Below are 27,791 nucleotides of genomic sequence, written 5' to 3' on the forward strand. Positions count from 1 at the left end.
TCTTTCACACTGGATATAAGACAAAGTGTTCAGTGTAAGGCAACATATTTAAAACAAAGTTGCCTTCAAAAGAATAAAAGCTTGAATGTGGACTCTTGTAAATCATGAAAATGGATACAACCCAAATATTAGCATATTAAATATTAAAGATAATAATTCAAGGCAAAAGACTTAAATGAGAGAAAAGAAATCTTTTATACTGATAAAGTACAATTCTTGTTTTACAACAGGTTATCAATGGTTTCCACACTGCATATGTTTTCCTGCACTTGTTTATTTTTCCTAAATGTTTTCGATATTTTCATGACTTGAAAGATGTCTTACGAACATTCATTTTCATTGGTTCATGAAATTCCACTGTGTAACATACTGCCATAGTATATTATTTTTGGACCCATAGCTAACAAAAGTATGAGAAAATTTATGAGAAATATAAACTTTAGAAGAAGTACAAAGGTTTCAGCTGGGGAGGAAGAAAGATAGACAGCCCAGGGGAGAGATCATGAAGATGAATTAACTGTGTTGCTAATGTTTTGGTTTTCAAATATTTGTTGTATTGTTTTTATAACCTTATATTTCTTAAATACTGTGTAATACATAAGTAAAAATTTTAAAATAACATGGTAAATTCTCATTTGTCCATATAAGTTCCATGAAACTCTGTGCTAAAACAAGTTTCATTAAAAATTAAAATATATAAAGCATGAGAACTCAGTAATTCAATGGGAAATTGAAAGAAGCCAGATAGGGTTAGAGGACTTAAAAAAAATCTCAGCACCCAAGACTTAAGGCAGTAAAGAAAATAGAGGCAGTAAAGAAAATTTACGAAATGACTAGAGTCCTCTGTCCATGGAGATTCTCCGGGCAAGAATACTGGAGTGGGTTGCCATGCCCTCCTCCAGGGGATCTTTCTGACCCAAGGATCGAACCCACCTCTCTTGTGTCTCCTGCATTGGTGGGCAGATTCTTTACCATTGTGCTACCTCCTGGAGTTTGCTCAAATTCATGTCCATTGAGTCTGTGATGAGATAGCTGAATGTACAATCATTTTTTTTCTTTAGCAAGGGTTATGTGAAAAGATGGGAGTGTAAACAAGTTAACAGTTTACCTAAGAGAGGCAAGGATAAAAGAAAAACAGAGAGAGATGCTCATCGTCCTCCAAAGTAATTACTGAGCAAAAATAGTGCACAATGATGAAATCCAGCAATCTCATCACATGATTGGGCAACAATGCCACTAGAAATACATCGAGTTTTTGCAAGTAACAGCTGTGGTCTCCTTTAAGGACAGGGATAAAGAAGCATGACTTCCCCCATGCACACTATGGTAGCTTTGCTGTTCATACTAAGAGCACTGTCCAGGCCAGCTGCTGGTCTGCAGAAGGGCAGAACCCAGTGGCGGGATCCTAGTGGCTAAGATCTCCTGACTCCATAGCTGCCCCTGTGGACACATTCCAGGAGATTGTTTAACTTTATAAATAATGCAGTCTTTCTACAGTTTCCTTTCTCTCTAGGTTTTGGTCTCTTTAATATCAAACATTATTGTGCAAAACCATTATTTATTGTTACTGCACTGTCTGAATCTGGTCAGGAGCTGGTGCCTCATCACTTAAGGGCAGCAATGGACCTGAGATCCTGACACTTCCTGCCGGGCTCTGTGGTTTGCACTGAGCATCATTTGGTAAAATAAATTGTGGAGATAATGTTATTTGGAAGAGGTCTTCAGCTCCACTTACATGTGTATTTTCTTTGGCTTTCTTTCTTGACTGCATTTCTTCCTGAAACTCTGTAACAGGAACACCCAGAGACCTCCGCTTCTTCCATTTCCTTGTAAAGGGAAGGCCACTCTTGGCCCAGTGGATGCATGGGACCGGTGTAACAACAGGAAATTCCTGGTCTCAGCCCATTTTGACCTGGAGCATTCTAAAATACAAACTTTCAAAAATCATAATTATGCCAACATTGATACTTTTTTTTTTGGGGGGGTCAAGAATGTGGCTTTTGAAACAGTAAACTCTGGATCAATGTTTTATAATAGCACAAATAGTTTCCATAGTTCCATATAATTTTGATTGAAATAATTATTTAAATATATTTCAAATTTTTTATTTTATACTGGAGGATAGGTGATTTACAGGGCTGTGTTAGTTTCAGGTGTACAGCAAAGTGATCCACATGTACATGTATCCATTCTCTTTCAGATTCTTTCCCCATATGACCATGCTGTGCTCAGTCTTTAAGTTGTGTCTGAATCTTTGACTCCTTTGTCCCTGGAATTCTCCAGGCAAGAGAGTGGGCTGCCGTTTCCTCCTCCAAGGGGTCTTCCCGACCCATGGATCGCACCTGTCTCCTGCTCAGCAGAGGAATTCTTTACCACTGTGCCACCTGGGAGCCCCTCTTTTCCCATATAGGTTATTACAAAATATTGAGTAGAGTTCCCTGTGCTACACAACAAGGCAGGTCCTTGTTGATGATCTATTTTATATATCATATTGTGTATATGTTAATCCCAACCTTCTAATTTATCCCTCTACCCTACCAGATTTATATACAAATTTGATTCATTTAACTAACATTTTCTCCCATCAACATTTTGGATTATTAGTTCTATTTTGGATTATCAGTCCTATTTTGGATTGCCATTTGTAGTCACTATTTTCTTTGAATACAAATGTTTATAGGTTAACCGTTGCAGTTCTAAAAGTGACATCAAGTTATTGTCATGCACCAGCTGGTGTCTGAGCAGAACACATTATGAGGTTTCAGCCAGTGTCAATTTTATCATTTTATTGATCATTTTCATCAATATTACTTACTGTGAACTTGAAAAAATTACTTATAAGATTTTTTTGAATCAGTGAGAAATTTGGGAGGCATTTTATCAGCCAAAATGTGGGAACTAATTGTAGAATGATGCGGGAGGGAAGAAAGGTGTGAGGGGTGGCGTTCTCTGGAAAGGAAGGGAGGGGGTCCCAGAACGGGGAAATGGAGGGGCTGGGGGGAGATTGAGGGTGAGCTGTGGGTAGAAGGGGTGAGGGGCTGAGGCAGTAGAGGGGTGCCAGGTGAGGTAGGGAGGAATGGATGAGCTGGGGAGGGAGGGGCATGAGATAAGAGAAAGGAGAGGGTGGGAAGTGGTCAAAATAGATTTAGGGTCAGCATGGTCCCTTCAAATAAATCACTCTGCTTCAGAAAAATCTTGAATTTCCCTAGGCATTTTAAGGTATTGCAGGAAGAATTATTCTGAATATTACTGGTTGACAAATAGTTTTTAAAGATATGGGGCTTGACAACTTCTACCCTCCCTAGTAAGACCCATGTTGTCCTTTATCATTAATTCTTTGCTCTGCTTCTCCTTTGAGCCAGGGGTCAAGGGTCAGGGGCACCCCGTGCTCAGCCTGGGGCAGGAGAGGTACAGAGCCTGGGGGGTGGGGCAGAAGCCCTGTGAATTCCGGCAGGTTCCTCTCCAGCAAAGTGCTTGCCTCTGGGAGACGTGGATGGTGGGAGACGTGGACGGTGGGAGACGTGGACGGTGGGAGACGTGGACTGCAGCGCCCTGACTCTCAGGAGCCCACAGGAAAGAGCACCGTGAGGGGGGATGTGACGAGAGGAGGGTGGCAGCCAGGGTGGACGTCCATCCTGGCCCAATCCTGCGTCACCTTCACTTTGTCACACACTTGGTCCCCATGAAGGACAGCACCACGGACTTTCTTCTGCATAGGCAAGTGCACGTGTGTTTCCTTTTTTTTTAAACAGAAATTATTCTTTTTTTAACCTTGAAGTATAGGTGATTTACAGTGTTGTGTTAATTACTGCTGTGCAGCAAAGTGATTTAGTTATACACAAATATACAGTCTTTGTAAATATTCTTTTCCATTATGGTTTATCACAGGACATTGAATATAGTTCCCAGTGCTCTACAGAAGGACCTATTGTTTATCTATTCTATACATAATAGTTTGCATCTGCTAAGCCCAACCCCATCTCCCTTGGCAAACACCAGTCTGTTCTCTGTGTCTGTGATTCTGTTTCTGTTTCATAGAACAGCTCATTTGTGTCATATTTTAGATTCCACATATAAATGATATCACATCGTATTTGTCTTTTTGTTTCCAACTTACTTCACTTAGTATGATAATCTCTAGTTGCAATAACAGGAATCATTATAATGGCTTTTTAATAAGCTGCTTTTCCTTCTCAGCTTTTTTAGGGATATATCAGCATGTTTATGATAAACATTATACTTTTTAATAGCTTGGACATACAATGTCCAAAATGACCCAGAAGTGTGTTTTTTACAGTGCTATTGCTAAGTTACTTCAGTTGTGTCTAACTCTGTGTGACGCTATAGACTGTAGCCTGCCAGGCTCCTCTGTTCACAGGATTCTCCAGGCAAGAATACTGGAGTGGGTTGCCGTTCCCGTCTCCAGGGGATCTTCCCAATTCAAGGATCAAACCCACATCTTCTTTGTCTAATGCATTGGCAGGCAAGTTCTTTACCATTAGCACCACCTGGGAAGCCCTTTTTACAGTATCTATAGCCAATTATGCATATGGTAATATTTAATAAATTGCTAACTACATAGGCACAACCTTTATGTTTATCTATGAATTTCTTTTTTTACAATACAATTGGTCACCTTCTCTTACATTTATTAGCCATTCTCAAACTGCCTATCATGTCTTATCCAATTTTCTATTGATATGTTTCTTTTGATTGGTAAGATCTTTTTGTACGTTTAATGTTAGAGGTCTTTGCTGGCTTATAAAATGGAAACATTTTCCCAGTTTGTCTTCATCTTTGATACAAAATGTTTGAAGAAAATTCGAAGTTTGATATAGCCTAATTTATCATTCATTCTCTAACAGTCTCTGTATTTATGTGCTGAGGAAAAAGTTCCTGTTCCCAGGTCATCAACAACCTGAGCTGTTTCCCTGGTTGTACTTTTTCACGTGGTCACTTTTTCGTATCCCAAATTAATCCCTTTGGAGCACATTATATTGTAAGGCTCAAGTCAGCACACATTGTTTTTGTTTGTTTCTAATGACCAGTCATTTGTCCTCCCATTATTTTTTTTTTTGTCCTCCCATTATTTATTCAATAATTCATTTTCCACTATAGAGCTGAAATGCCATGGATATACTTCAATGTAATTCTTTAAGTCCTCTTTTTTGTTCCACTTATTTTTCTGTCCTGTGCAATAATCACACTGTTTAAACAATCGATTTATTTTCATTTAATTTAAATTATTAAATATACCTTGATATCTGACGGCATCATTGGAGCTTATTGTTCTTCTTTTTCAGAATCTTTCCACACTTTGCCTTCCAGACACATTTAAAAATCAGATTGACAGTTTTCAAATACCACTCTCCTCCAAAAAATAGCATTGAAATTTAGACTGGAATTGCACAGCATTTATAAATTAATTTGAAGGGAATTTTAGAATCTTTTCCATTTTGAGTCTTTCCATCCAATGATGAACTAGATTCATCAATTTACTTAATCCATTAACTTGTTCAGTGCACATTTTTAGTTTTTTTTTCTTATAAGCCTTAGACACTTCATGTCTATGATATGTGTGTATTTATACGTACATTAGGAGAAGGCAGTGGCACCCCACTCCAGTACTCTTGCCTGGAAAATCCCATGGACGGAGGAGCCTGGTGGGCTGCAGTCCATGGGGTCGCTGAGGGTCGGACATGACTGAGCGACTTCACTTCACTTTTCACTTTCCTGCATTGGAGAAGGAAATGGCAACCCACTCCAGTATTCTTGCCTGGAGAATCCCAGGGACGGCAGAGCCTGGTGGGCTGCTGTCTATGGGGTCGCACAGAGTCGGACATGACTAAAGCGACTTAGCAGCAGCATACATACATTATGATTTGTTGGTTTTGAAAAGGGAAGTTATGGTCATAATATTTCTAGCTATTCACTGATATTGTTGAACATTTAAAAATTTTATATTTTATTTATAATTATCAATTTTGCCAATTTTGATTATTGATTCTACTAGTTATCAGATTTTTACTGAAAACTCCTGGGCATTTCAGGGATAGAGAGTCTCTTGGACAGCAAGGAGATCAAACCAATCAATCCTAAAGAAAATCAACCCTGAATATTCATTAGAAGGATTGATGCTGATGCTGAAGCTCCACTACTTTGGCCATCTGATGTGAAGAGCTGACTCATTGGAAAAGACCCTGATGCTGGGAAAGATTGAGGGCAGGAGGAGAAGGGGGTGACAGAGGATGAGGTGGTTGGATGGTGTCATGGACTCAATGGACATGAGTTTGAGTAAACTCTGGGAGATAGTAAAGGATGGGGAAGCCTGGTGTGCTGCAGTCCATGGGATTGCAAAGAGTTGGACATGACTTAGCGACTAAACAACAACTGAGTGCTTTAATAGTTTACTCTTTGTTATTGGAAAGTAGTATTCCATGGGGAGAAGGCAATGGCACCCCATGGACGGAGGAGCCTGGTGGGCTACCGTCTATGGGGTCACACAGAGTCGGACATGACTGAAGTGACTTAGCAGCAGCAGTAGCAGCAGCAGCAGTATTCCATGGTAAGGAGATGCTGCAATTCATTTACCCATTCATCTGCTAAGATCTGCTGTCTATAAGATCTGCTATCTTACAGATAAAGCTGCAATGAATGTTAATATATCCCCACATTTGTTTATATTATAACATATGTTTCCCTTACTCTTGAGGAAGTACTTAGGTGAGGAAGGCCTGAATTATATACTGGCTACATGTTTAATGTTTTGGAAATTGTCAGATGACTTTCTAACTGGATTGTACCATTTTAAATATCCACCAGCACCTTATGTGAGATTCAGTTGCTTCATCTCCTCCCAACACTGGTTGTAATCAATCCTTTTCATTCTAGACATTCTAATGGGTTTGCAAGGATAGCTCTTGAGGTTTTAATTTGTGTTTCCCTAAAGGCCAATGATAGTGAATATTTTTCCCGTGCTTATGTGCCACTAGCATATTTTCATACACGAAATATCTGTTCAAATTACTCATCCATTTTTAATTATTCTGTTTTGAGAATTCTTCATCTATTCAAGAAAGAAATCTACAATAAGTGGACTTCTGACATAGGATGCAATGATTCACCTCCCCTTTTTTTTTAATAGAAATTGTATAGTTTGGTTTTTACACCTAGTTCTGTAATCCATTTTGAGTGATTTTTTTGTGTGTGTATCACAGAAGGTTTTTGTTTTGTATCCTTTTAAAAAAATTTTATTGTATTTATTCATTAATCTGGCTGTGTTGGGTCTTCACTACTACATGTGGGCTTTCTCTAGATGTGTGGGCTTCTAACTGTAGTGTTTTCTCTTGTTGGGGAGCACAAACTCTAGGGTACACAGGTTTCAGTAGCTGCCGCACATGGGTTCAATAGTTGCAGCTCTCTGGCTCCAGAGCTCAGGTGCATGGGCTTAATTGCTCCGAGACTTAATTGCTCCGAGACTTAATTGCTCCGAGGCATGTGGGATCTTTCTGGACCAGGGCTGAACCTGTTTACCCTGCATTGCAAGGTGTATTCTTAATCACTGAACCACCAGGGAAGCCCTGTTTTGTGTCATTTTCATGTATGTTGTGAGGCAGTGGTTGAGGTTAATTTTTCTCCCAAACTGATATCCAGTTATTATAGCAACCATTCTTTGAGATGACTTTTCTTCCCATTGAATCTTTTAGCTTTGAATCTTTGCCAAACATCAAATGTGGCTGTAGATGCTTGCATCTGTTTTGGAATACTTTTGTTCTGTTCCATTGATGTGTATGTTTATTCTTATGTCAATAATATTCTCTTTCGATTATTTAGATTTTATGGTAATAGCGTAAGTTCTCTAAACTTGTTCTTTTTCAATTTGTTTTGGCTGTTCCTGGTCATTTTCTTCAGGATCTTCAGGATCTGAGGACTATAGCATCAGTAATTTTCAGTATTTATTCTTCCTTTTGTCCTTTGGGTCACATGCCTACACATTGTATCCTGCCAGAACAGCCTTTCATGGTACTCTTCATTTTAGATAAACACAGTTATGTGACAATTTCTGGCCAATCAGGTGCAAGCACAGGTGCTATATAAAACTATCAAGAAGGCTCTTTCAACAGTGGTGAGAGGAGCAAGTATGTTTTTAGTTTTCCTTTACTTTTTCCTCCTCATTTGTTTGCAATGTAGAGGTAATGACTAGAGCTTTAACAGATCCTTTTCACTCTGAAGATGTAAGGAAGCATTGAAGAGCAGGAAAATAGGAACTAGAAGTCCTTCATTAGTTTTTATTTCCTTTTTTAATCCACTGAGTAACCATACAGATCTTTTCTGAACTATTTTATATAATAAGAAAACTTGTACCTTATTCTTAGCTTACTAGTATTTTGTGTTGTTCTGCTGTGCATAACCAAACCCATTCCTAATCGACATAGATTCTATGATATTTTTTCTATCTACCCATTTTAGAATGAATGAGTTTTAGCCTAGCCTGTTTCCAGTGCAGTGTAGATCAGCTTTTCTCTACTCTTCTTGGGTTCATTTCTTGATCATTGGAAGTCAATTTTAGTTGCTCCAATTGTTGTCATTGTTGAGTCACTAAGTTGTGTCTGACTTTTGTGATCCCATGGACTGTAGCCCACAAAGTTCCTCTGTCCATGGAATTCTCCAGGCAAGAATACTGGAGTGGGTTGTCATCTCTTTCGCCAGGGGATCTTCCCTAATCAAGGGATCGGATCTGGGTCTTCTGCATTGGCAGACGGATTCTTTACTACTGAACCACCAAGGAAGCCCTGCAGTTTCTCTGATAAAATGAGGCTAATCAGTTAAGTAATGAAACGGCGATTTGAATTCAATTATTTCTGAATCCCAAATCTAGTCCTTTCCTGCTCTGCAAAGCTGCCTGTAATTCATATAATTATTAATTCAACATCCATCTTGTTGCAATACACAGCAGGTGAGAAATTGCCTGGAAGGAATGGATGGGCTATGTCATGGTCTCACACTTTGTGTGTATTATCTGATGCCATCACTAGGTAACATCTGGATGGAGTTGGTTGAGTAGAACCAGAAGAGCCTGCTCAGAAGTGAGCAGCATTTCAGGAATGAATTTACATGTATAGAATAATCCATAGTTGGACACTGAAGCAATTTAAGAAATCGCTTTCCCTAAAGAAGTTAAACTCTAGGATGCTTTCCCATCAGCTTCAATACTTGGTCAGAATCTTGCTTTGAAGCCAATGGTTGAGACAGTTGACATCTTATGTCCTTTTCTAATAATTAGACCAGAGTCATCGTTCACTTTTTTTTAAAGAAAAATTTTATTCATGAAATCTTTAATTTCATGACTGTTGCTGAAGCTGAAGCTCCAATACTTTGGTCACCTGATGAGAAGAACTGACTCATTGAAAAAGACCTTGATGCTGGGAAAGATTGAGGGCAAGAGGAGAAGGGGTGATAGAAGATGAGGTTGTTAGATAGCATCAGTGACTCCATGGACATGAATTTGAGCAAACTCCAGGAGAGAGTGAAGGACAGAGAAGCCTGGCGTACTATAGTCCATGGGGTTGCAAAGAGTTGGACATAGTGACTGGACAATTATTGTCAAGACTGTAAAACAGAGAAAATAGAATTAGCCATACACAGTTATGTCTGAGTATTTGATAAAACAAAGATGGTGGGTCCAGGCACTTAGTAGGGCTACATTGTTGCTACTTTTGCTCCCACACTGTCTAATCTTGAAAGGATTTCTCAACTAGAGTTAATTGACTGTGGCTGGTAATCTGATTCAGAGCATGGAACCTGGTGGAAGGAGGAAGCTGTGGGTGGTCTCCTGTGAAATCTAATTTTTGTGACCTCCCCTGGGCTGAAGCCCTGAGCTGTGGTTGTCTGTCTAGGACATTGTCACATGGCCACCAGTTAAATTCTTGCTGCATCAGATGCATATATAGGATGGAAGCACAGAAACCTAAACACAGACCCTAGGCTTACGGAAATGAGGTATTTTTATTGGAATGATTTATGGCCTTTTTGGATAGGAAATGTTAAAGGAAGGGACAACCTAAGTCATTTTAATTATTGATGTTTTTATTGCAGCCACGGAAGCCTCCGGTCTATCTTGGAGATGCTTGGAGATGCCTTGACGAATGCCAAGGGAAGAACTCCTGACAATGGAGACTCAACAAGGGTGTTGTTAACCGAAGACATTACTCATGCTCATCAGAGAGCTTCACGTAGTCTGTTAATGTGCTTTCTCAGGAAAGTAGGCCAACTATGTGGATGGTTTCCTCTAATGCATTGTGAACAACAGTGGGCAGACTGGTCTCTGCCTTTGCTTTGAATTCTTTGTCTTTTTATTTGCAATGATAGCTTTCATAAATACTTCCTTTCTCATTTAGTAAGTATCTAACCCCAAACCTCATACAGTCCCTGCTCAACTTCCCAGCTGACTCATGAAAATCCCTGGAGAAAAGCAACACCAACATAGAACAAACTTGATCGTGATCTGCCCAGAGAGAAATCTGTGTATGGATCCAGGAAAGAGCTCTTTGTGACCAATGATAATCCTGCACAATGGTTCATTTTCAAGTTATTTCCTTGAATCCAAAAACTCATTTCATCCAGTTTAAAAGAAAAATAAAATGCTCTCAACTCTCTTGCTTTCACCCCTCAGCATTTCATAAGATGGAAGAAGAAACCAAGATATTCGGTTCCATTTTCATGGTGGTTTTTGTCCCTTCTCCCAAATGCACTGAAGTTGAGCCCACACAATCTTCATGGCTCACTCACAGTGGATGGGGATTTTCTGGAAGACTTGGGTCCTCCCACCCCCGTTGTACAATCCTCTAGGCTTTTGTTTCCCTTTGGTAACATTCGGACATTTGGTAGACAGTCTTGTCCAGTAGAGGCACGATTCACTTTTTCTCTGCTTTCACACCAGAGACAACTGGGAGCTGAGGAACGCCCTTCTCTCCGCAGGGCAATGTCGGAAACTCTATGTTATTTCGCAGCCCTCAGAGCCATGCGTTGGGCTGACCGCCAGGCTTCTCCCTGAATTAGAAGATTTCCTTCATGTTTGGCTTTCGCCTCCGAGTTCCCTGGGAAAGCACAAAATCATAGTTCTTGAAAAGTCATTTTTCTATTAGAAAATAGATCTTTCCCAATCATTTTGTACTCAATTGCTGATCTTTTTGAGAGAAAAGCAAGTACAGAAAGTTCAAAAGTTTGCTGTTTATGAGAAATGTTGGCCTAACATTTCCTCACTGCCCAGCTGCCCGCCCTGGCCCATGGCTGGTTTCCTGTAGTAACCTTGCTCTGTCCACCTCTACCTACAAGTTCCAGGACTTCTGTAAATCCTGCCTTCACTGAGCCCTCCCCTCATCACAGGTGGGGGGCCACCTGTACTTCTTGTCACAGCCCAGCTGATCCATGTCCTTGAAGAGCCCTCAAGGTAACACTGACCCAGTCTTGGGAGCCAGGAGGCCGGGGCTACATCACAGCTGCGGCCAGCTTCCCTCTCCTCCTGCTGGGATCTGGTCACTGATCTTGGTCTGGAGGAATCATTCTGGCCCACAGTACTGTACAGATGTAGGTCTTCTCCTCCATCATCCACCTGCCTCAACCCAGCAACACAAACGGGCCCAGCGCTTGCTTCTGTGCTTTTTGTACAAGAAAGGAGACCCCCTGACTCTCATTCCTCTCTCTCTCCCTCCATCCTTCTGTCTTCCCTCCCCTCGTAGATGAAGATGACTGAGGTGTCCTGGCCTCCAGGATCCTGCTCCCCCATTAGTCCTGCATTGCCACTAAGATGCTATAATTAACCATAATGATAGTAATAACAATACAACAAAACTTCATGTCTTTGTTCTGAGAACAATTTCCTCTTATTGACTCACTGCAATGTTTCTTTATTTCAATTAACTGTACGAAATGAAAGAAACAAGTTAATGGCTCAGAAATGAGCTGGCCCCAGATGGGTGATAAATATGAGAAAACTAATTGAGAATAGTAACCGCTCCACAAGGAGCTATGCTATCCCAAAAGAAGCTCTTAGAATATTTATTGTGATTTGCATGTTCTTGGAACCATGATATTTTAAAGGGTGCTTTGTTTCGCCGAATGGTTGGAGCATGTGGTTTTGGACTGATTTGGACTCTTCTGCAGGATTGCACATTCATTCATTCCACTTGCAGTCAACTTCCCCCCATAACTCCAATTTCATGATTCCACTTTGTAGATGAGTTTTCTCTCTTTCTGGAGGGAACATTTGTTCTAGGCAGCGCCCCCCTGAGCCAGGGCCTACATGCCTCCTGCCTCTGTCTTCACGCCCGGCCAAGCCAGGCGGGCACAACTCCTACTGAGCCCCCGAGGGGCAGCACATCCTCAGGGCCTGGCGCTCTGCCCCCGGTGCCCCCGGGTCGCTGCCTGGACTGGGGTGAGCCTCCTTCCTCAGCCATGTGATGCCAGAGAAGTGGGGCTCCCACCTTCTTCCTCTGAGGACAGGTCTATCTAGAAATAGTTCCTAAATCAAGAAATAATCTACTTAACGAAACTGATAGAGTTTCTGAGAGAAGAGAATGTTTCTCTTTAATTCAAGAACTTGATGGTTTGAACAGCCCTGGGGTGGCTGCCTGATCCCCGTCAGACACTCGGACCTTCCATAAATAACAGGGGTTTAGACAGATAAAGAGAAATCTCATGGGATGCCTGGCAACTCTGAAACAACATGCAGTGCATTTTCTGACAGATCAAAGATTTGTACCATTGTGAGTCCTGCTCTGAGCCCTGCTCTGTGCCCTTTTCTGAGCCCTGCTCTGAGACCTGCTCTGAGCCCTGTTTTGAGCCCTGCTCTGACCCCTGTTCTGAGCCCTGAGCCCTGTTCTGAGTCCTGTTCTGAGCCCTGCTCTGAGCTGTGTTGTGAGCTGGGATAGTGCCTAGTCTGCAGGGTCTGCTCTGCTTCCAGGTTGGAAAACAGACAAAGAGGCTCTTGTGTTGGTTCCTGGAGTGGAGCTGAGCAACCCGCTCCCCTCCCCCAGCCATCACGAGGGTTCAGGGGCTTTTCTGGAATAATCTGGCAGCCTCACCGTCTGTAGGGGAAGTTGTTGTCTTGCTGCAGTTTTGCTGTAAGGCTTTTTCATGAGTGGATGACAGGGACCCCTGACAGTCTTTCTGTCCGGTGCACTGGGCAGGAGCCACCCCTATCTGAGGGGGGCAGAGGACCCGTGCATGTGGCAGGAGGGCCTGGGAACCAGGTCGGCCACAATGGCCTGCATGACTCTGTGTCCATGGCCTGGGCCTGGTTCTACCACCAGGACTTTGTGTGTGGCCGGCAGAGGACAGCCAGGCCTGGGAGTCTCAGGCTTTCCCCGGGCCATGTTGTCAGTGAGCACTGAAGTCCAGGGCTGAGGCTTTGTGTGGGGTGGGTTAGCACGTGACTTCCAGCCCCTGAGAGGCGGCCTTGTCACCTCAGAGGAGGGTGGATTTGTACACCCTCGGCCCTAAGCCCCAGCCAATCGCGGGGAGCCAGGCGCAGACCCACTTGTGGCCCCAAGCCCCTCCACAGATAGATGCGGGCTCTGGATCCGGATGGATGAGTGGGCATCTCCTTCCTCTGGTGTCTGCTTGCCCATCACCCCCTTGTCCTCTGCGCCAGGAGGGCTCTGTGTGCACTGGGATCTCTGACTTCTGACTCCCTTTGGGCTTGGCTATAAGAACCCCCTCAGGGGTGGAGGGGGCAGTGAAGGGAGAGGACCTGGGATGCTCCCTGGCTCAGGGCCAGCTGTGCTTCTCCACTGGTGGGCTGCTTCCCCTACAGCCCTGCTGTTCTTCTCTGCCAGCTCAGGCCTTTGTGTCCATCCTGCAGTCCTTCTGGGCCCCTGGGGCTCCCTGTTCTCCCCTCAACCTTGTCAATCTCCCCTCACTGATCTTGCCAAAGCTGCTCTGTTGGGGCCTTTGGCTCCTGCTGGGACTCACGGAAATGCCTCGGTTGTGTCCCAGCTCACTCCAAGCCTGTCCTTGGAGGTCATGGCGGGTGATGGCAAGGTTGTGCTTCTGCAGAGGTCTGGCCGTCTCTGGGGAAGTTAGTATTCAGTGTCATAGGTAGGTACATTCTTAGGTATTCCCTTTCCAAAATGCCGAAACTACCACATCCTCTGATAGGTACCTGGTGAAGAAGGCCTGGTTCAGCTAACTTATAAGCAAAAACAGTGTATTTTGCAGATACACCATTTGGCACATTTTTTCGGTTAAAAAACTAAAGCTGTGCTGACCCGGATGCTCCAGGCTGGCTTCAGGGCACAGGAAAGCCCCCTCCTGGTACTCTCTCCTCTCTCTTCACTGGGCATCCTGCCCCAACTCCTGCTGCTTCTCCTGACACCTGCTTCCACATTCTTCTCTAAGAAGGTGAGCAGAACTCCTGGGGAAGTGATCCATCCCATCCTGCTGGTCGCATTAGGCTAGACAGAGTCTTCTGCCCGGAAGTCAGTAATTGTCCTCGTGTTAGAGCAGTGCGATGATATGCATGGGACTGAGAACCGGCTTCAAGGTCACAAAGGTCAACTCCTCCCCCTTCAGTTCCCTGCTCAGCATCTGGGAGCCGTCTCGATGATGCAGGAAAACAGACTGAGCACGATGGATCTGGAGTATTAGCTAAGGCAGCACACCGTGGGTTCTTCCCACCATGGAGACGGGCAGCTGAAACCAAAACCCACTAAGAAACAGAGGCATTGGGGTCTAGGACCTTACTTCAGTGTGTGGTTGTGTGTGTATGTGTGTGAAGGTATGCATGCATACATGCATATGTATGCTACTATATACATGTATACACATGTATATGCATGTATGTGTGTATGCATGCACATGTGTATATGTGCATATGTATGTTTTGTGTGTGTGTGAGTGACTGTGTTGAGCAGAGCTTGGCTGCTGTTAACTTCCTGCTCCTCCCCTGCCAAGAGTCCCCATAGCATCACCAGGGTATTTCTCCTATCATAAAGGATCCTAAGTTTTAACCCAAGAATTGTAATTGTTGGAATGCGTTACTTTGACTCATTTAAGAGAGTTCAAAAAACTCAGGTATGCATGCAGTTTGGAAAATTAAATCTCCTTCCACTGTATTACTGAAAAAGCCAGTGCTGTGTAACTTCTGAAATAAATACTCAATTTCATATCAAAAAGAAAATATTCCAAATAAACATAATTTGGTTCAGAGATTCAATGAAATGGCAATTATGGTTTTTTACTTCTTAAAAATATGTGGTTTGATGGTTCCTGCCTTCCTGGGAGATGAAGAGAAGACAAGTCAGACCTGCCTTTGCTACGAGACATGGAGCTTCATTCTTACTGGGCTAGCCCATAGTCATCACGTGTCTCTGTACACGCATGGCATCTGTCCACTGGCAGAGTGGAAAGAAAGCTGACTGAGGCTCTGGAAACCTGTCGAAAGCTGCCTCTCGATACCTGAGGTCCTTGTGGGCAGTTACTGTACTTTCTTCCCCTGAATGAAAAGACCAGTATCAGTGGTTTTCTGAATTTTCAATGAAAAACTTTTATTCAAAGAAACACTTACAGGTGTCAAATGCATACAGCTGGCATATGGGCTTTTGTTTAAGAGGACCGTAAACCAAAAGCGCTCACTCTTCTACCTGACCCGACCCCCACCCCTGCTCCCACCACATCAGTTAAATTCTCCTGTTCCCTGGACCAGAGGCATGGCTCCATCGACTCCTTTGAGTGTCCCTCCCTTTCTGATGGCAGTCCCTCTCCCACATATATGGCCGGAGTAGTGGGCCAGCCACGTCCGGGTAGAGGCAGTTAAAACCTTCCCCGATTTTCTCTGAGCCCTCACATGTGCTCCGTGGTGTCAGGAAGAGAGAGCCTCTGGAGAAAATGCGGGGGACTTAAAGGTTGGTGATGAGCCTGACGTTGTGGTCTTTCCTTGCTCTCTGCCCCTTGCTCTCAAATGCAAGGCTTGTGTTTTTCCACCAAATAAAGTTACCCAACTGGTAAGGGTCGAACAGTCACCCAAGTTATTCTTCCTGTCACAAGTTAAAAAAGAATAAAGAGCCCTATGTGTTCAGCAAAAATCTCTTCAGGAAAAGGGGGACTGGGAGAGGGCAGCCTGGATGCCATAGTATTTACCTTCTGACAGAAGAAAACATTTTACTTTTTTCATTTGTTCTGTCTCTCTTTCTAACACTATATTTGACATTATAAGTGCAAAGGGGGAAAACTAGGTTGAATAACTTTGATTTTTGGCTGTGAGTGATTTCTAAAATCTCTGCAAATACGAGTCATAAATTACAGCCCGAGCTGAAACCTTTCTTAGATGCTGTCATGACCTAAAGTAGAAATGACCCAGGACAAAATTTTCATTTTTCTTCAACATGTTCACTCTGTGCATGACATTACGGAACACAGAATAGGCAGGTATGTTTACTAGACTTTCATCATATTATGATGAGGTTCTTGTAAGCAAGTAGGAGAAGCCAACAGGGGTAATTACGCTGAGGACCAGCCAGCATGTGGGTGAAGCTGCCCTGGGCTGGACTGCATCTGATGCACAGACTTGCTTTGTATACAACTTCAGCTTCTAGAACCCAGTTTCTTTCACTGATTAAAAACAAACAAACAAACAAAGTTACACCTAAATAAAAAAAACCCTCACACAAGTGAGTCAGTTTAACAGCCTTTTCTCAGTCCTTGATGATGAAGTATCTAATCAATACATACATATAATATTTGAGTGTAAAAATAAGGCTTACCAAATAAATCTAATATACACTGAATGTATACCTCATAAACTGACACTGAATTTTCAATTCAAATGTTCATGAAATATTTATAAAAACTAGCAAAGTATTATGTTACAAAGAAATAAAATTGTGAATAGACAAAGTAAACATTATGTATTTCTGGCTATGCAATGATATTATGAGTAAGTGCCAACCACGAAAACAATGTAATAAAACCCCTTCCATTTTGATATTATACAAACATCTGGAAAGTAAGTTTAGGATCAAAGAGGAAGTCAAGCCTGAAATTGCAGAACATTTAGAAAATAACAATAATGGGAAAACTCCAAATAAAAATCCACAGCTTATTGCCAAACCTACACTCAGGGGAAAGCAGAATTTATCATAAAACTTAGGTTGTTAAAAAGTGACAGAAAGCAAACCTAGGAAAAGCAGGAGGGAAAATTATTAAAGTTGTGAAAATAAGTCAGAAAAAGGAAAAATAAAATAATTGATGTACATATAAAAGACTATTCCTTCAATAGATACATAAACATTAATCAGATAAAGCCCAATAAATAAATAAATCAGGGAATGCGTAAGGGGAAGAGTGTAAGAATGCCACAAGAGAAATAAGAATCGGAAAATAACCAGTTTAGACAAACTTGAAATCATTATGAGTCCTTCACAGAAATGTGTCCTAAACAAGATCAAATATAGGATAAAATGAAAGTATGCTGCTGCTGCTGCTAAGTTGCTTCAGTCGTGTCCGACTCTGTGCGACCCCATAGACGGCAGCCCACCAGGCTCCCCCGTCCCTGGGATTCTCCAGGCAAGAACACTGGAGTGGCTTGCCATTTCCTTCTCCAAAGCATGAAAGTGAAAACTGAAAGTGAAGTTGCTCAGTCGTGTCCGACTCCTAGCAACCCCATGGACTGCAGCCCACCAGGCTCCTCCATCCATGGGATTTTCCAGGCAAGAGTACTGGAGTGGGGTGCCATTGCCTTCTCCAAAATGAAAGTATAAATAACACAAAACTGATGAGAGAGAGAGAGAGAGAGAGAGATGGAGAGAAAGAGAGACAGAGAGAAAGGGAAAGAGGAAGGGCGGGAGGGGGAAAGATGTCTAAAAGATCTACCTCTTAAAAAAATGAAGAGGAAATTCTTTCAAGCTTTTTAAAAGAAACATAAATTTTCAAATGTTTTCAACTGTTCTAAAGCTTTTTGATTACTCTTAGAACACCTGTATAAAAGCTATACCAAAACCAGATGAAGGTAGCACAGAACATAAAAGCTATAGATCAGTATCACTTATAAATATTGATGACAAAAAATAAAATATTAAGAAGTAGAATCTGGCAGAACAATGAAAGAATACATAATAAAGATAGTAATGGACTATAGCCCATTTGTAGAAAAGTAATCCAGGAGTCCATAGGCTGGAAGGAAGGATGAAGGCAAGGAAAGGAGGAAGGAAGGGAGGGAGAAATGGAGTAACTTGGGGAGAAGAACAGCTCTTCCCTGTAGTAAAATAACAACCAATAAACACAAAAAGAAATGGGAGAGTTTGAAGGACCATGTTGCTGTCAGCATGTTAGTTAGTGTTAGTTGCTCAGTCGTGTCCAACTCTTTTGCGACCCCATGGACTATAGCCTGCCAGGCTCCTCTGTCCGTGGAATTCTCCAGGCAAGAATACTGGAGTGGGTTGCCATTTCCTACTCCAGGGGATCTTCCCGACCTAAGGATCGAATCCAGGTCTCCTGCGTTGCAGGCAGATTCTTTACCGTCTGAGCCACCAGGGAAGCCCCCCACCCCCCCAAAAAAAACAGTGACCGTTTGTATTTGATTCAGACAAAAAATCACTAAGGTTTTCTAAAACTTGTGGGTGAGATGTAGATGAGGAAAAAAGCTATTACCAGTCCTGGATATCTGTCTGCCTCCATAGATTACTTACTCATTGCAAAGGAAAAATTATGAATATTCATTGGAAGGACTGATCCTGACTGAAGCTCCAATACTTTCATCACCTTATTTGAAGAGCCGACTCATTGGAAAAGCCCCTGATGTTGAGAAAGATTGAGGGCAGGAGGAGAAGAGGGCAACAGAGGATGAGCTGCTTGGATGGCATCACCGACTCAATGGACATGAGTTTGAGCAAACTCCGGGAGATAGTAGAGGATAGGGAAGCCTGGCATGCTGCAGTCCATGGGGTCGTGAATAGTTGGACACTACTGAGTGACTGAACAACAGCAACAACAGAGGAAAAATACGGTCATGTTAACTGGCAGGTATGTTATCCAAACTCACGTGACCGACCACAGACGGACTGACTGACACCAGGTGTCTGTTGTGATGACTGAAGACACATCATTTCTGTGAATTCCTGCCCCAAATATAGACGCTGAAACTAAGCTTTAGGACACAGGAAAAACTCGGTTTGAGAGACAGTCTATAAAGCTACTGTCCTGTGCTGTTCAAGACTTCAGGGTCATGAAAGAAAAATAAATTCTGAGGAAAGTTTCCACATTAAAAATGCTAAAGAGACAAGATAACTAAATTTAATGCCTGATTGGATCCTGGATCAGAAGAATAATATATATAAAGAACAAGATGGGGACGACCGGCAACATTGGAATATAGACCATGAGTTAGATAATAGGATCGTGTCGGTGCTGCCAGTCTCCTAGATTTGATCCTTGTGTCTGTAGTCATATATGAGAATGTTCTAGTTTTTAGAACCTACACACTATCAGATTTAGCAGAATAGGTTAATCACATCTACAATTTTCTACCAGATATTTCAGCAAATATAAACATATAAGGGAGTGAGTGAGTGAAAGTCACTCAGTCGTGTCCGACTCTTTTCAACCCATGGACTATATATTTCATGAGTCCGTGAAATTCTCAAACCAGAATACTGGGTAGCCTTTCCCTTCTCCAGGGGATCTTCCCAACCCAGGGATCGAAACTAAGTCTCCCACATTGCAGGCGGATTCTTTACCAGCTGAGTTGCAAGGGAAGCCCAAAAGCATACAAGGGAGGGGAGAACAAATCTAGTAAGAGATTAATGGCGGATTCATTTTGATATTTGGCAAAACTAATACAGTTATGTAAAGTTTAAAAATAAAATAAAATTAAAAAAAAAAAGAGTAAATCAATGTGGGCAAGGAACACAGGGAAATTTATGGTGTTATTCTTACAATTTTAACAAAGCCTTGTGAGCTTTTAACAAATAATTAAGAATTATAAGATGGTTCATAGTTAGGAATAAATTTAGTAAGAGAATAAGAGTAAATAAATGTGGGCAAGGAATACAGAAAAATTTATGGTACTGTTCTTACCTCAGTTCAGTTCAGTTGCTCAGTCATGTCCGACTCTTTGCGACCCCATGAATTGCAGCATGCCAGGCCTCCCTGTCCATCATGAACTCCCGGAGTCCACCCAAACCCATGTCCATTGAGTCGGTGATGCCATCCAGCCATCTCATCCTCTGTTGTCCCCTTCTCCTCCTGCCCCCAATCCTTCCCAGCATCAGGGTCTTTTCCAATGAGTCAACTCTTCACATGAGGTGGCCAAAGTATTGGAGTTTCAGCTTCAACATCAGTCCTTCCAGTGAACACCTAGGACTGATCTCCTTTAGGATGGACTGGTTGGATCTTCTTGCAGTCCAAGGGACTCTCAAGAGTCTTCTCCAACACCACAGTTCAAAAGCATCAATTCTTCGGTGCTCAGCTTTCTTTACCGTCCAAGTCTCACATCCAGACATGACTAGGCAGACCTTTGTTGGCAAAGTAATGTCTCTGCTTTTAAATATGCTATCTAGGTTGTCATAACTTTTCTTCCAAGGAGTAAGTGTTTTTTAATTTCATGGCTGCAATCACCATCTGCAGTGATTTTGGAGCCCCCCAAAATAAAGTCTGACACTGTTTCCACTGTTTCTCCATTTAATTGCCATGAAGTGATGGGATTGGATGCCATGATCTTTGTTTTCTGAATGTTGAGCTTTAAGCCAATTTTTTTCACTCTCCTCCTTCACTTTCATCAAGAGTCTTTTTAGTTCCTCTTCACTTTCTGCCATAAGGGTGGTGTCGTCTGCATATCTGAGGTTATTGATCTTTCTCCTGGCAATCTTGATTCCAGCTTGTGCTTCTTCCAGCCCAGCGTTTCTCATGACATACTCTGCATATAAGTTAAATAAGCAGGGTGACACTATACAGCCTTGACGAACTCCTTTTCCTGTTTGGAACCAGTCTGTTGTTCACTCTAGTGTAAAAATGAATTCCAAATGTAGAAAATTTGTATATTTAAGAATTGAAAAGATTTTACTAGCAAATACAGTTATTTAGTATTTATGATCATGTACATATGTGTGTGTCAGTAGTAGAAGATGATTGTGGTGATGAAAACTTTTCCAAGAAAGTCAGAAAATCCAGATACCATTAGAAAAGGGTAAATAAATTTACTTCCAAGAGAATAAAACTTCTCTATGTCAAAAAGACTTTACAGAAACTAAAAGAAAAACCCAAAAAGAGAAAATATTAATAGTTTGAAAAATTAGCATGTAAGTATTAACATAAGATTCACGTGTAAATATTAATACTAAGATGAAGAGGGTTTCTAAAAAACAATTAGAATATGCAAAGGATGTACGTAGACATCTTGAAAAAAATGAAACAAAATCTAAAAATTATGAAACTAAAGGAAAAATGGGAAGGCAAGTGCCATAACCGCATTCCACTGGATTATCTGACAAGTAAAGTAGACCAGCATGCTTCACAAAATAGGAGGGGGCACTTGCTGGCTTTGGTGCAGCCTCGTGCGTGCTAAGTCACTCAGTCATATCCGACGCTTTGTGAGCCCGCCAGGCTCCTCTGTCCATGGGATTCTCCAGGCAAGAATACTGGAGTGGGTTGCCATGCCCTTCTCCAGTGGATATTCCTGACCCTGGGATCTGACCCATGTCTCTTGCATCTCTTGCATTGACAGGCATGTTCTTTACCACCAGTGCCACCTGGGAAGCCCGCACTTAGCCTCTTAGTTTATCCTTTAAGAGTGAGAACGAAGATGTGGTTATAATAGGATTTCATAGCAGCTTTTATTCATTCCCATCACCCCCATGATCAAGGCCTATTTTGCTCACCATCCAATTATATTTTCATTCTAATTCCACTCAAATAGATACAAACATCAGGGCTTTCCAAGTCTCATGGGAGTCCTGTGGCGGCGGATCTCAGTGAACTCTGTCTGCCTTAAAAATAGAAGTACCATCAGAGGAGCAGTTTGCTCTCCCAAAGCCATAGCAGTGGAGCAGGACAAGGTTTAAGGCCACTTACAGGGACAGATGATGTTGGGAACTCGTCGTGCACAAAAGTCTCCTGAGACTGAAGGTAACACAGGTGAGAAAGAGAGAAGGGAAGACATCAGGGACCGCGAACTACCGGCTGCCTCCCAGGTCACTTCACAGAGGCTGCGCACGCCGAGCCACACCCCAGAGATTAACCGAGAGCAGAGCACACCAACCAGACCCGGGCCGGGAACCACATCAAGTCCTCAGAGGAGTGACCCTCTGTTTCTCATCCCACAGAATTCCTTCCTCACCCAGGAGGCTGATAGCTATTTTCACAGGGCCGTCCACGAGAGGAAAATAAATTGGATCATGACTCATCTGCTACAGTACCATCTTCCTAGGTCACTCCACTTGATCCTGGAAATAACAACATACAAAGAGAAATAAATTTAAGGCAAAAATTGATCAGGGTTAATGAGGTTAATTGTATATAGAGATGAATGGTTTACTAGGAAGATGCTGTGACTCTGGCTCTTATTAAAGCCTGTGGTGCAAAGACTACAAAGTCATCATTGTTCTGTGCCACCTATTGGTTCAGAATCTTCTGCTTTAAGTAATCGGAACTTGGCTGTGTTTTTTTTTTTGTATTTGCTTGTCTCTTCAGATGTTGGTGGGGGTTTGCCCTTTGACCTCACTATTACGATGCATCTACCAAGATTGATTGATTTTAAGTGTGTTCATCTTTTTTTCTGTTGGGGCGAAATGGGGTGACAAACTCCAAGCTCTTGTTGGTGAAACTAGAAATGGGAATTAAGCTTTGAATGTTTTCAATATTTGTGACTTATTTGAATGAGAGGAAGGGAGGGAGGGGAGGAGAAAGGGTTGAGTAGCAAAGAATTTCCAAATCTCAGGGGCTGAAAGCTGCAAAGGTGTACAATGAACCTCCAGGGTATTGTTGTAAAAAGCAGGGCAGATTTTTTGCCACAAAAGCAACGATAAAATGGAGAAGCATTGCAGGACTCTAGAAAATGACCAAAGGCATACAAAAATTGAGAAACTTTTATTCAAGAACAACTGAACCTTGATAAGAACAATGGGAGTCTGGCATCTTAGCCAAGGGGCTGCCACCATGCCCCCCATCCCCACCTCCCTCCAGACCATGGGTCTAGGATGTTGGTCCAGGACTGGGAAAGGCAGGTAGTGAGGATGCTCATTTTCTTTGATGGAGGGGTTAACTTGGTTTAGGTGGGGAACAAGGAGACACTCCTTCCCTAGGTGTTCAGTTTAAAGATGGAGGTGGCAAATGACCAGGGAAGGGAATGTCTCAGATGGCTTGATCTGAGATTCCAGGTGGGATGGGAATAGACCTGTAGAATGTTAACAGAGTAACCCAGAGTATAATAAATGGCCATCCTGGGTCTTGAAAAGATCCCACATTTCTGGGAGGTCTTTCATTTGCTTTAATCTCATTAAAAAGCCTATAAAGTGAAACTCACCCTAAGTTTGCAAGAAAGCAAAGATTCCAAACCAGGCATGGGTGATTAAAAAAAAAAAATCACAGTATTTTCTTCACTGTTCCATGTTATCTGAAGTAAGTAAGTTCGATGTTCAGGAAAAAAATTATTTTGGGTTAAGAAGCCATCAGTTAAAGTACAGAAGCAAGAATGGCTTTTGAAATTCCAGAAGGAATTTATTGAGCAGATTCCATCTTTTTTTGAAAACTAGAGTTGAGTTGAGTTGAGTTGAGTTGAGTTCAGTTCAGTAGCTCAGTCGTGTCCGACTCTTTGCGACCCTATGAATCGCAGCATGCCAGGCCTCCCTGTCCATCACCAACTCCCGGAGTTCACCCAGACTCACATCCATCAAGTTAATAATCCTAATTTATTGAGCTTTAGACAGGAGAAGGCAGTGGCACCCCACTCCAGTACTCTTGCCTGGAAAATCCATGGACATGAGGAGCCTGGTAAGCTGCAGTCCACGGGGTCGCTAAGAGTTGGTTACGACTGAGCGACTTCACTTTCACTTTTCACTTTCATGCATTGGAGAAGGAAATGGCAACCCACTCCAGTGTTCTTGCCTGGAGAATCCCAGGGGCGGGGAAATATGGTGGGCTGCCATCTCTGGGGTCGCACAGAGTCGGACATGACTGAAGCAACTTAGCAGCAGCAGACAGGAAAAAGCTATTTACGCTGTTGTTCATTTTCTTTGCACAACTCTGTTACTTTAAAGGAACCCTTCTGTGATTGTTTTTCTAAAAAAGTCCCACTCCAAGCACTCCTTGTCTTAGATGGGTGTGACTAATTTACATTTTTAGAGCTCTGAGGTGTAGGGAGTGGAGTGCATTCTGAATTTCCCATTGATTTAATTGCTCTGGGCATGTGCATTCCATATGTTTCATGTTAAATACTCACAGAGCTCTGCACTTCATCAAATGAAACCATGAGGCAGTTGGCAACCAGAATGATGATTGGAATGGGAGAATTAGGCAAATAAGGGTGAGAGAGCTGGTGTGATGATATCAAATATCCAAAAGCCACAAGAATTTTAATTACTTTCAAAACACTGCACAGACTTCTTAGAAAACATGTAGCAGAGGTTTATTTAGTTACATCTCTTATGCAGCACTGCTTAGCCAATAAGGTTTCCTTGGATGAGAAACAGTTTTATGTATTGTAAATGGCTGCTTCTTTATAAAAAAATTCAAGTATGGTTGATGGTTTTTTGTTGTTTAGTTGCTAAGTCATGTCTGACTCTTTTGTGACCCCATGGATTGTAGCCTGCCAGGCTACTCTGTCCAGGGGATTTCCCAGGTAAGAATACTGGAGTGGGTTGCCATTTCCTTTTCCAGGGGATCTTCCTGATCCAGGGATCTAACCGATGTCTCCTGCCTTAGCAGGCAGATTCTTTTTCCACTGAGCCACCAGGGAAGTCCTATAGTTGATTTACAATGTTGCATAATTTCTGCTGTACAACAAAGTGACTCAGTTACACATACATATTCTTTTTCATATTCTTCTTCATTACAGTTTATCAGTTGAATATAGTTCTCTGTGCTGTGTTGTAGGTCCTTGTTTTTTATCCATCCTATGTATACTAGTTTGCATCTGCTAATCCCAAACTCCCAATTCACCACTGCTATTCGCCCCATCCCCCTTGGCAATCTCAAGTCTGTTCTCTGTATCTGAGTCTGTTTCTGTTTCGTGGACAAGTTCAGAAAACGGCTACTTCTAACGCAAGGGGTGATTTCTACTGAAATAGTCTGTTTCTAATGGAAAACCTGCTAAAGTGCAGGCTTGATTGGTAACTGAAATTGTTTTAAATTTACAACATCTTGCTCTTCTTATCGCAGGAAATGTATTATGACTTATTTTATCACTGTTTTCATCAAACTGACAAAAATGGACCTATTCCACTTCATGCTCCATTTTCCATCTTTTTTCTGGACCGTGTAAGTACAGTCCTTATGCGGTACTCAGTCTACTGTTGCAGTATTGCTGCTGCGGTCGTGTTAGCAGGAGCAGTACTCACACACAGTGGTGCCTGATAAACAAAGAAAGCGTCGTCTCTTTCCTCAGCAGGTTCAATTTAGACAATAAGCTAGTGAACAAATACAGAAATAATTTCAAATCATGGGGAATTCTGAAAAAAATTCTGGAGGGTGATGGGGAGGAGCCAACAATATATGCTTATCAGGGAGACTCTCCGAAGGCTCATGACCTTCAAGGATGCGTCCTGAGGGATGGAGACGAGCCAGGCTCCACTGGGAAGATAGTCCTTGCTTTGTGTCTTGTATTTGATGTTACTTCCTACACTGAGTGGCTTACATCTTGGTCTATATGGTTACTTCTGAAAACCTCAGTCTTTATTCTGTAACAACAAGATTGTTAACTAATAACTCATTAACTCATCCATGACATGTTTGTAAATAAGAATTTCACATGATAATGTACAAAAAGGACTTGCCATACAGGATGCATTGAATTATGCATTTCATGTTAGTACATTCTGTCTCTTTTCCTATTTAACCACACAAGGTCAGAAATAGTCATGCAGATTTATGAGTAAATTGGTATCATCCAAAACCATCCACTAGTATCTGGGCAGACCTCACTTTGCAACTTTCCCTTGTGAATTCCTGTTTCTTTATCCCTTGGATTTTTTTTTCCTCTAAATTCACCAGTCACTCTCAATTTTTCTTTCTGATTTTATTTGTGTAAAATAAACATCCACATTGCTCCTCTGGTTTTTTTCTTTAAAGTCAACAAACCATGAGCAAAACCCAAATCCCAACCCACAAAAAACCACCAGCAAAACAGTGGTAGATTCAGATGCAGACTTGTGTAGGCTGGGTGCCAAGGCTCTGAACCCTTCAGTAAGAGAGGGTTTTGAAGTTACAAGATTTCCATAATACTTACTTTCATAAAAATGGCCCAAATTAATAGCTTGATGGTAAATTGATGATAATCTAGTTCATATTTCTTTTTTCAGCCTCTCCCACTCCCAAATTTATAAATTAGTACTTTTTATACAAGAGGATATTAACAGATGTACATCAAGGCTGTATTTTGTTACCCTGCTATTTAACTTATATGCAGAGTACATTATGTGAAATGTGGGGCTGGATGAAGCACAAGCTGGAATCAAGATTGCAGGGAGAAATACCAATAACCTCAGATACGCAGATGACACCACCCTTATGGCAGAAAGCTAAGAGGAACTAAAGAGCATCTTGATGAAAGTGAAAGAGGAGAGTGAAAAAGTTGGCTTAAAACTCAATATTCAAAAAACTAAGATCATGGCATCTGGTCCCATCATGTCATGGCAAATAGATGGGGAAACAATAGAAACAGTGACAGACTTTACTTCCTTGGACTCCAAAATCACTGCAGATGGTGACTGCAGTCATGAAATTAAAAGACACTTTCTCCTCAGAAGAAAAGCTATGACCAGCCTAGACAACATATTAAAAAGCAGAGATATTACTTTCTCAACGAAGGTTGGTCTAGTCAAAACTATGGTTTATCCAGTAGTCATGTGTGGATGTGAGAGTTGGACCATAAAGAAAACTGAGCTGTGGTATTGGAGAAGACTCTTCAGCATCCCTTGGACAGCAAGGAGATCCAACCAGTCCATCCTAAAGGAGATCAGTCCTGAATATTCATTGGAAGGACTGATGCTGAAGCTGAAACTCCAATACTTTGGCCACCTGATGCGAAGAGTTGACTCATTGGAAAAGACCCTGATGGGAAAGATTGAAGGCTGGAGAAGGGGACAACAGAGGATAAGATGGTTGGATGGCATCACCAACTCAATAGACATGAGTTTGAGTAAGCTCTGGGAGTAGTTGATGGACAGGGAAGCCTGGCCTGCTGCAGTCCTTGGGTTTGCAAAGATTCAGACATGACTGAGAGACTGAACTGACTTCACATATACAAAATTTATAAGGTCTTTAGGTAGAGATGTTAGTGCCAATGCAGCATGGTTGTAATAGAAATATAATTTTTAAAAACCTGAAGAAGTTTTTTTTCTATAAAATTACTGGGTTGCTGGCCATTTGATCATCAAATGTGTTGGTCTGATTTTTACCACATTCCTTTTGTGGCATTTCGTTGAGCTTTTGGATCTATGGGTTTACAGTTTTCATGAAATTAGGAAAATATTGAGACATTATTTTTTCAAATATTTCTTTCTGTGCTGTCTTCTACAGGGGCTGGAATTACACATGTATTAGAATGCCTGATGTTGGTCCACAGTTCACAGCTACTCTGTTTATTT

Source organism: Bubalus bubalis, chromosome 22, assembly GCF_019923935.1.
Source record: "Bubalus bubalis isolate 160015118507 breed Murrah chromosome 22, NDDB_SH_1, whole genome shotgun sequence".
In the NCBI taxonomy this organism is placed as follows: domain Eukaryota; kingdom Metazoa; phylum Chordata; class Mammalia; order Artiodactyla; family Bovidae; genus Bubalus; species Bubalus bubalis.